The sequence below is a fragment of the Chiloscyllium punctatum genome, chromosome 22 (genome assembly GCF_047496795.1).
Source record: "Chiloscyllium punctatum isolate Juve2018m chromosome 22, sChiPun1.3, whole genome shotgun sequence".
NCBI classification, from domain to species: Eukaryota; Metazoa; Chordata; class Chondrichthyes; order Orectolobiformes; family Hemiscylliidae; genus Chiloscyllium; species Chiloscyllium punctatum.
This window is the reverse complement of record NC_092760.1, coordinates 12,571,047-12,579,433: the sequence shown is the minus strand read 5'-3', so window position 1 is coordinate 12,579,433 and position 8,387 is coordinate 12,571,047. Positions and strand designations below refer to the sequence as shown.

The 8,387-nt window shown below is 70.1% G+C and overlaps 1 protein-coding gene across 3 annotated transcripts in view; it reads left to right on the top strand.

Annotated features, from left to right (window-relative positions):
- The first annotated feature begins 7,393 nt into the window (after positions 1-7,393).
- Positions 7,394-8,387, top strand: part of traf6 (TNF receptor-associated factor 6) — a 49,734-nt gene continuing 48,740 nt past the window's right edge. For 2 of the 3 annotated variants that reach the window (XM_072591793.1, XM_072591795.1), the window contains exon 1: positions 7,394-7,506. The gene's annotated coding sequence lies outside the window, so the exon portion shown is untranslated. The remainder of the gene's footprint in view (positions 7,507-8,387) is intronic. The other variant, XM_072591794.1, reaches the window with a different exon arrangement.

Sequence of the window (8,387 nt, the reverse complement as noted above, 5' to 3'; positions counted from 1 at the left end):
GGAGCCCCCGGTGGGTGTCTGCAGCAGTGTTGGGGAGGGGGGAGTGTTGGGGAGGGGGAAGCCCCCTAGTGGGTGTCTGGGGCTGTGTGTGTGGGGGTGTGTGTGTGGGGAGCCCCCGGGGGATGTCTGGGGGAGCTTGGGAAGGGAGGTGCACCCTGGTGGGTGTCTGGGGCAGAGTGTGGGAGGGGGGTTTGGGGGGTGTGGGGGGGAGCCCCCTAGTGGGTGTCTGGGGCAGAGTGTGGGAGGGGGGTTTGGGGGGTGTGGGGGGGAGCCCCCTGGTGGGTGTCTGGGTCAGTGTGGGGGAGAGGTGTGTGTGGGGAGCCCCCGGTAGGTGTCTGTGGGAGTGTGGGGGAGGTGGGGAGCCACTTGGTGGGTGTCAGGGGGAGTGTAGGGAGGTGGGTGTGTGGGGAAGGGGGAGTGTGGGAGAGGGGGGAGCCCCCTGGTGGATGTCTGGGGGAGTGTGGGGGAGGCGGTGCCCCTTGGTGTGTGTCTGGGAAAGTGTGGGGGAGGGGGTAGTATGCGGAGCCCCCGGCTGGGTGTCTGGGGGAGTGTGGGGGATGAGGTAGTGTGGGGGAGTGGGGGGAGACCCCGGGTGGGTGTCTGGGGGAGTTTGGGTGTGGGGGGTGTGTGGGGAAGAGGGGGAGCCCCCTGGTGGATTTCTGGGGGAGTGTGAGGGAGGGGTGTGTGTGGGGGATGGGGGAGTGTGCGGGGGGTGTGGGGGGAGGGGGGAGCACGCTGGTGGGTGTCTAGGGGAGTGTCGGGGAGGGGGGGAGTATGGGGGATGGGGGAGTGTGGGAGGGTGGCGGGGCTCCTTGGTGGGTGTCTGGGGCAGTGTGGGGGAGGGGTGTGTGTGGGGAGCCTCCGGTGGGTGTTTGTGGGATTGTGAGGGAGGGGGGAGCCACCTGGTGGGTGTCTGGGGGAGTGTGGGGGAGTGTGGGGAAGTGGGGAGGGTGGGGGAGGGGTGTGTGTGGGGGAGGGGGGAAGCCCCCAGGTGAATGACTGGGGGAGTGTGGGGGAGGGGGGAGCTCCCTGGTGGGTGTCTGCGGGAGTGTGGGGAGGCGGGAGGGGGGAGTGTGGGGGAGGGGTAGGGGAGTCCCCTGGTGGGTGTCCGGGGGGGGGGGGTTTGGGGGAGGGGGGATGCCTCCTGGTGGTTGTCTGGGGCAGTGTGGGGGAGGGGGGAGTGTGGGGGAGGGGTGGGGGAGTCCCCTGGTGGGTGTCCGGGGGTGGGGGGGGGGGGGGAAGCCTCCTGGTGGTTGTCTGGGGCAGTGTGGGGGAGGGGGGAGTGTGGGGGAGTGGGGGAGTGGGGGAGGGGGGAGCCCCCCAGTGGGTGTCTGGGGCAGTATGGGGAGGGGGGAGCGTGGGGATGGGGGGGAGCCCCCAGTGGGTGTCTGGGAGAGTGTGGGGGAGGGGTGTGTGTGGGGAGCCCCCGGTGGGTGTTTGTGGGATTGTGAGGGAGGGGGGAGCCACCTGGTGGATGTCTGGGGGAGTGTGGGGGAGGGTGAGCCCCCTGGTGGGTGTCTGGGGGAGTGTGGGGAGGGGGGGAGGGGGAAGTGTGGGGAGCCCCCGTGTGGGTATCTGGGGCAGTGTGGGGGAGGGGGGAATGTGGAAGTGGGTGGAGCACCCAGGTAGGTGTCTGGGGCAGTGGGAGGGTGGGGGTGTCCCCTGGTGGGTGTCTGGGGCGGGGGTGTGTGGGGGAGGGGGGGCAGCCCCTGGTGGGTGTCTGGGGGACTGTGAGGGAGGGGGGAGTGTGGGAGAGCAGGGGGAGCCCCCGGTGGGTGTCTGCAGCAGTGTGGGGGAGGGGGGAGTGTTGGGGAGGGGGTGTGTGGGAGAGGGGGTGTGTGGGGGAGGGGGTGTGTGGGGGAGGGGGTTGTGTGGGGGAGGGGGAAGCCCCCTAGTGGGTGTCTGGGGCTGTGTGTGTGGGGGTGTGTGTGTGGGGAGCCCCCGGGGGATGTCTGGGGGAGCTTGGGAAGGGAGGTGCACCCTGGTGGGTGTCTGGGGCAGAGTGTGGGAGGGGGGTTTGGGGGGTGTGGGGGGGAGCCCCCTGGTGGGTGTCTGGGTCAGTGTGGGGGAGAGGTGTGTGTGGGGATGGGGGAGTGTGCGGGGGGTGTGGGGGGAGCCCCCTGGTGGATGTCTGGGGGAGTGTTGGCAAGAGGGGGGTGTGTTGGCAAGAGGGTGGTGTGTGGGAGGGGGGGAACACCCTGTGGGTGTCTAGGGCAGTGTGGGGGAGGGGGAAGTGTGTGAAGCCCCCTGGTGGGTGTCTGGGGGGAGTCTGGGGGAGGGGGGAGCCCCCTGGTGGGTGTCTGGGGCAGTGTGGGGGAGGGGTTGTGTGGGGGTGGGGGTAGCTGCCTGTGCGGTGGGTGTCTGGCGGAGTGTGGGGGAGGGGGATGAATGGGGGAGGGGGAAGTGTAGGGGAGGGGGGAGCCCCCTGGTGGGTGTCTGGGGCGGTGTGGGGGAGAGGTGCGTGTGGGGAAGGGGTGTGTGTGAGGGAGGAGGGAAGACCCCTGGTGGGTGTCTGGGGCAGTATGGGGGAGAGGTGAATGTGGGGATGGGGGGGGGAGCCCCCTGGTGGGTGTCTGGGGCAGTGTTGGCGAGGGGGGTGTGTGGGGTGGGGGGGAGCCCCCTGGTGGATGTCTGGGGGAGTGTGGGGGTGGGTGGTGGGGGAGTGTAGAGGTAGAGGGGGGAGCCCCTTGGTGGGTGTCGGGGGTAGTGTGGGGGAGGGGGTGTGTGGGGGAGGGGTTGTGTGTGGGAGGGGGTAGCCCCCGGTGGGTGTCTGGGGGAGTCTGGGGGACGGGGGAGCCCCCTGGTGGGTGTCTGGGGCAGTGCGGGGGAGGGGTTATGTGGGGAGAGGGAAGCCGCCTGCTTCGTGGGTGCCTGCGGGAGTGTGGGGAGGGGGAGTGTGGGGGAGGGGGAGCGTGTGGGAGGGGGGGGGGAGCCCCCAGGTAGGTGTATGGGGCAGCGTGGGGGGAGGGGGGTGTGTGGAGGTGGGTGGAGCGCCCTGGTGGATGTCTGGGGCAGTGGTCGGGGGGCCTGGTGGGTGTCTGGGGCGGGGTATGTGGGGGAGGAGTAGTATGGGGGAGTGTGGGAGATGAGGGGGAGCCCCCGATGGGTGTCTGCGGCAGTGTGGGGGAGGGGGTTGTGTGGGGGAGGGGGGGTGTGGGGGAGGGGGGAGTGTGGTGGAGGGGGGTGGTGTGGGCGAGGGGGTGTGTGGGGGAGGTGGTGTGTAGGGCGCCCCCTGGTGGGTGTCTGGGGCAGTGTGGGGGAGAGGTGTGTGTGGGGAGCCCCCTGGTAGGTGTCTGTGGGAGTGTGGGAGGGGGGGGGGAGTGTGGGAGAGGGGTGTGTGTGAGGGAGGAGGGAAGAGTCCTGGTGGGTGTCTGGGGCAATATGGGGGAGGGGGGAGTGTGGGGGAGGGGGCAGCCCCCTGGTGGGTGTCTGGGAGAGTGTGGGAGGGGGGGGGGGAGTGTGGGGGAGGGGTGTATGTGGGGAAGGGGGGAGTGTGGGGGAGGGGTGTGTGTGAGGGAGGAGGGAAGACTCCTGGTGGGTGTCTGGGAGAGTATGGGGGAGGGGGGAGTGTGGGGGCTGGGGGGAGAGTGTGGAGATGGGGGGAGCCCCTTGGTTGGTGTCTGGGGCAGTGTTGGCAAGAGGGGGGTGTGGGGGAGGGGTTGTGTGGGGCAGTGTGGGGGAGGGGATAGCCCCCTGGTGGGTGTCAGGGGGGGGAGGGGGAGCCCCCTGGTGGGTGTCTGGGGGAGGGGGTAGCCCCCTGGTGGGTGTCTGGGGGAGGGGGTAGCTCCCTGGTGGGTGTCTGGGGAGGGGGAGCCCCCTGGTGGGTGTCTGGGGGAGGGGGAGCCCCGTGGTGGGTGTCTGGGGCAGTGTGGGGGAGGGGTGTGTGTGGGGGTGGGTGGGGAGCCCCCTGGTGGGTGTCTGGGGCAGTGAGGGGGAGGGGGAGCCCCCTGGTGGTTGTCTGGGGGAGTGTGGTGCAGGGAGGGAGCCCCTGGTGGGTGTCTGGGGGAGTGTGGGGGAGGGGGTAGCCCCCTGATGGGTGTCTGGGGCAATGTGGGGGGGGGGGATGTGGGGAGGAGGTGGGTGTATGTGGGGAGGCCCCTGGTGGGTGTCTGGGGGTGTTTGGGGGAGGGGTGTGTGTGGGGGAGGGAGGGAGCCCCCCTGGTGGGTGTCTGGGGGAGTGTGGGGAGGGGGAAGCCCCCTGGTACGTGTCTGGTGCAGTGTGGGGGAAGGTGAAGTGTGGGGGAGGGGGGAGCCCCCAGTGGGTGTCTGGGGCAGTGTGGGGGAGGGGGGAGTGTGGGGGAGAAGGGGCGCCCTGATGGGTGTCTGGGGGAGTTTGGGGGAGGGGGGAGTGTGGGGGAGGGGGAGTGTGGGGGAGAAGGGGCGCCCTGGTGGGTGTCTGGGGGAGTTTGGGGGAGGGGGGAGTGTGTGGAGCTCCCTGGTGGGTGTTTGGGGCACTGTGGGGGAGGGGTGTGTGTGGGAATCCCCTGGTGGGTGTCTGTGGGAGTGTGGGGGAGGGGGAGCCACCTGGTGGGTGTGTGGTGAAGGGGGGAGTGGAGGGGAGGGGGATGTGTGAGGGAAGGGGGGTAGACCCCTGGTGCGTGTCTGGGGGAGTGTGGGGGAGGGGTGTGTGGGGAAGAGGGAGTGTGGGTGTGGGAGGTGTGTGAGGGAGGGGGGAGACACCTGGTGGGTGTCTGGGGGAGTATGGGAGAGGGGGAGCCCCTGGTGAGTATCTGGGGGAGTTTGGGGGAGGGGTGTGTGGGGGAGGGGGACCCCACGGTGGGTGTCTGGGTGAGGGGTGTGGGGGGGAGGGGGTTGCCCCCTGGTGGGTGTCGGGGGCAGAGTGGGGGAGGGATGTGTGGGGGGAAGGGGGGGGGGCGTGTGGTGGAGAGGGGGAGTGTGGGGGATGGGGAGCCCCCTGGTGGGTGTCTGGGGGAGTGTGGTGGAGGGAGTGTCGGGGAGGTGTGTGTGTAGGGCAGGGAGGAGTGTGGGGTAGGGGGTGTGTGGGGGAGTGGGGCAGTGTGGGGGAGGGGGAGCCCCCGGTGGGTGTCTGGGGGAGTGTGGGGGAGGGGGGAGTGTGGGGGAGTGGAAGCCCCCGGTGGGCGTCTGGGGGAGTGTGGGGGAGGGGGGAGTGTGGAGGTGGGTGGAGCGCCCAGGTGGGTGTCTGGGGCGGGGTGTGTGGGGGAGGGGGGAGTGTGGGGGAGGGGGGCAGCCCCCTGGTGGGTATCTGGGGCAGTGTGGGGGAGGGGGGAGTGTTGGGGTGGGGGGGAGCCCCCTGGTGGGTGTTTGGGGCAGTGTCGGCGAGAGGGGTGTGTGGGGTAGGGGGGCGCCCCCTGGTGGGTGTCTAGGAGAGTGTTGGGGAGGGGGGAGTGTGGGGGTTGGGGGGAGAGTGTGGAGATGGGGGGGGAGACCCATGGTGGGTGTCTGAGGGAGTGTGTGGGAGGGGGGTGTATGGGGGAGGGGGGAGTGCGGGGTTGGTGTCTGAGGGAGTTTAGAGGTGGGGGGGGGGTGTGTGGGGAGCCCCCTGGTGGGTGCCTGGGGCAGTGTGGGGGAGGGGGAGCCCCCTGGTGGGTGCCTGGGGCAGTGTGGGGGAGGGGGAGCACCCTGGTGGGTGTCTGGGGGAGTGAGGGAGAGGGATGTATGGGGGAGGGGGGAGGGGGGAGAGGGTCGGGAGGGGGCAGCCCCCTGGTGGGTGTCTGAGGGAGCTTGGGGGTGGGGGAGCCACCTGGTGGGTCTGTGGTGAAGGGGGGAGTGTGGGGGAGGGGTGTGTGTGAGGGAGGGGGGGAGACCCCTGGTGGGTATCTGGGGGAGTGTGGGGAGGGGTAGAGTGTGGGGGAGGGGGGGAGTGTGGGGGAGGGAAGAGCCCCCTGGTGCGTGTCTGGGGGAGTGTGGGGGAGGGGTGTGTGGGGAAGGGGGAGTGTGGGGGGGGTGTGAGGGAGGGGGGGAACCCCTGGTGAGTGTCTGGGGGAGTGTGGGAGCCCCCTGGTGGGTGTCTGGGGTAGTTTGGGGGAGGGGTGTGTGGGGGAGGGGTGTGGGGGGGAGGGGACCCCCGGTGGGTGTCTGGGGAGTGGTGTGGGGGGGGGGGAGGGGGTTGCCTCCTGGTGGGGTGGGTGTCTGGGGAGTGGTGTGGGGGGGGGGGAGGGGGTTGCCTCCTGGTGGGTGTCTGGGGCAGAGTGGGAGAGGGGTGTGTGGGGGGAAGGGGGCGCGTGTGGTGGTGGTGGGGGGGAGTGTGGGGGAGGGGGAGGCCCCTGGTGGGTGTCTAGGGGAGTGTGGTGGGGGGGGGGATGTGGGGGAAGTGTGTGCGTAGGGGAGGGAGGAGTGTGGGGGAGGGGGTGTGGGGGAGGGAGTGGGGCAGTGTGGGGGAGGGGAAGCCCCCTGGTGGGTGTCTGGGGGAGTGTAGGGGAGGGGGGAGTGTGGAGGATGGGGAGACCCCTGGTGGGTGTCTGGGGGAGTGTGGAGGAGGGGGAGCCCCCTGGTGGGTGTCTGGGGGAGTGTGTGTGTGTGTGTGGGGGTAGAGGGGAGTGTGATGGAGGGGGGAGTGTGGGGGAGGGGTGTGTGTGTAGGGGAGAGAGGAGTGTTGGCGAGGGTGTGTGTGGGGGAGGGGGGTAGTGGGGGAGGGGGCTGTATGGGGGAGGGGTGTGTGTGTGGGGGAGAGGGGAGTGTGGGTGAGGGGAGTGTGGGGGAGGGGTGTGTGTGTGTGGGGGGAGGGGAGTGTGGGGGAGGGGTGTGTGTGTGGGGGAGGGGCCATGTCTGTGGGGGAGGGGTGTGTGGGGGAGGGGCTGAGTGTGGGGGAGGGGCCGGGTGTGGGGGAGGGGCCGGGTGTGGGGGAGGGGTCGGGTGTGGGGGAGGGGCCGTGTCTGTGGGGGAGGGGTGTGTGGGGGAGGGGCCGGGTGTGTGGGGGAGGGGTGTGTGTGGGGGAGGGGCTGTGTCTGTGGGGGGAGGGGTGTGTGTGGGGGAGGGGTGTGTGTGGGGGAGGGGATGTGTCTGTGGGGGGAGGGGTGTGTGTGGGGGAGGGGAGTGTGTGGGGGAGGGGCTGTGTCTGTGGGGGAGGGGGAGTGTGGGGGAGGGGCCGGGTGTGGGGGAGGGGCTGAGTGTGGGGGAGGGGCCGGGTGTGGGGGAGGGGCTGAGTGTGGGGGAGGGGCTGAGTGTGGGGGAGGGGCCGGGTGTGGGGGAGGGGCCGGGTGTGGGGGAGGGGCCGGGTGTGGGGGGGGGCGGGTGTGGGGGAGGGGCCGTGTCTGTGGGGGAGGGGTGTGGGGGGGAGGGGCTGAGTGTGGGGGAGGGGCTGAGTGTGGGGGAGGGGCTGAGTGTGGGGGAGGGGCTGAGTGTGGGGGAGGGGCCGGGTGTGTGGGGGAGGGGTCTCCCCCTGCTGGGTGTCTGGGCGATCAGCTGCAGTTGCCGGCGGCTCCAGCGGGTGACGCTGTTGAGGGAGGGGCCGGGCCTGAAGCCTGTGAACGGATCCGGGACATAGAGAATAATCAGTAAATAAACAGAGAGTGAGAGAGGGAACAGGTTAGTGAGGGTGAGGGGGGGAGAGGGGGATAGTGAGGGGATGGGGGGGGATAGTGAGGGGATGGGGGGGGATAGGGAGGGGGGAGATGGGGGGGATAGTGAGGGGAGGGGGGAGGGAGGGATAGGGAGGGAGGGAGGGGGTGAGGGGTGGGGTGGAGGGTGGGGTAGGGGGCGTGAGGAGGGGGAGAGTGGGGGGAGAGGGAGGGGGTGTGGGGTTGTGAGGGGGAGGAGGGAGTGGGGGGGTGAGGAGGGGGAGAGGAGGGGGGTGAGGGGGGTGTGGGGGAGGAGGGAGTGGGGGGGGTGAGGAGGGGGGTGAGGGGGCATGGAGAGAGAGAGGGAACAGGTTAGTGAGGGGAAGGGGGAGGGGGAGGGTGAGGGGGAGGGGAGGAGAGGAGAGGAGGGGAGGGGGGGGAGGGAGTGGGGGGGGTGAGGAGGGGGAGAGTGAGGGGGTGAGGGGGGGTGTGGGGTTGTGAGGGGGAGGAGGGAGTGGGGGGGGTGAGGAGGGGGAGAGGGAGGAGGGAGTGGGGGGGGTGAGGAGGGGGAGAGGGAGTGGGGGGGGGTGAGGAGGGGGAGAGGGAGTGGGGGGGGTGAGGAGGGAGGGGGGGAGGGGGCATGGAGAGAGAGAGGTAACAAGTTAGTGAGGGAAAGGAAGGGAGTGGGGAAAGGTCTGTTGTTTGAGGAATAGATTACTGAGGAAGGCGGTACAACCGAGGTTGTGTTGACATATTGTATATAAACATCTGATGTATTAGTGGAGGTGGAGGATGGGTTTGAATAAACAGCATTTTCAAGAGGGTCAGATGTCAGTGGTGGGGTGGTGCTTGGCACTCAGTTATTGACTTCTTTTTTAATTAGTTTAAATGAAGGGTTGGAGACTTATG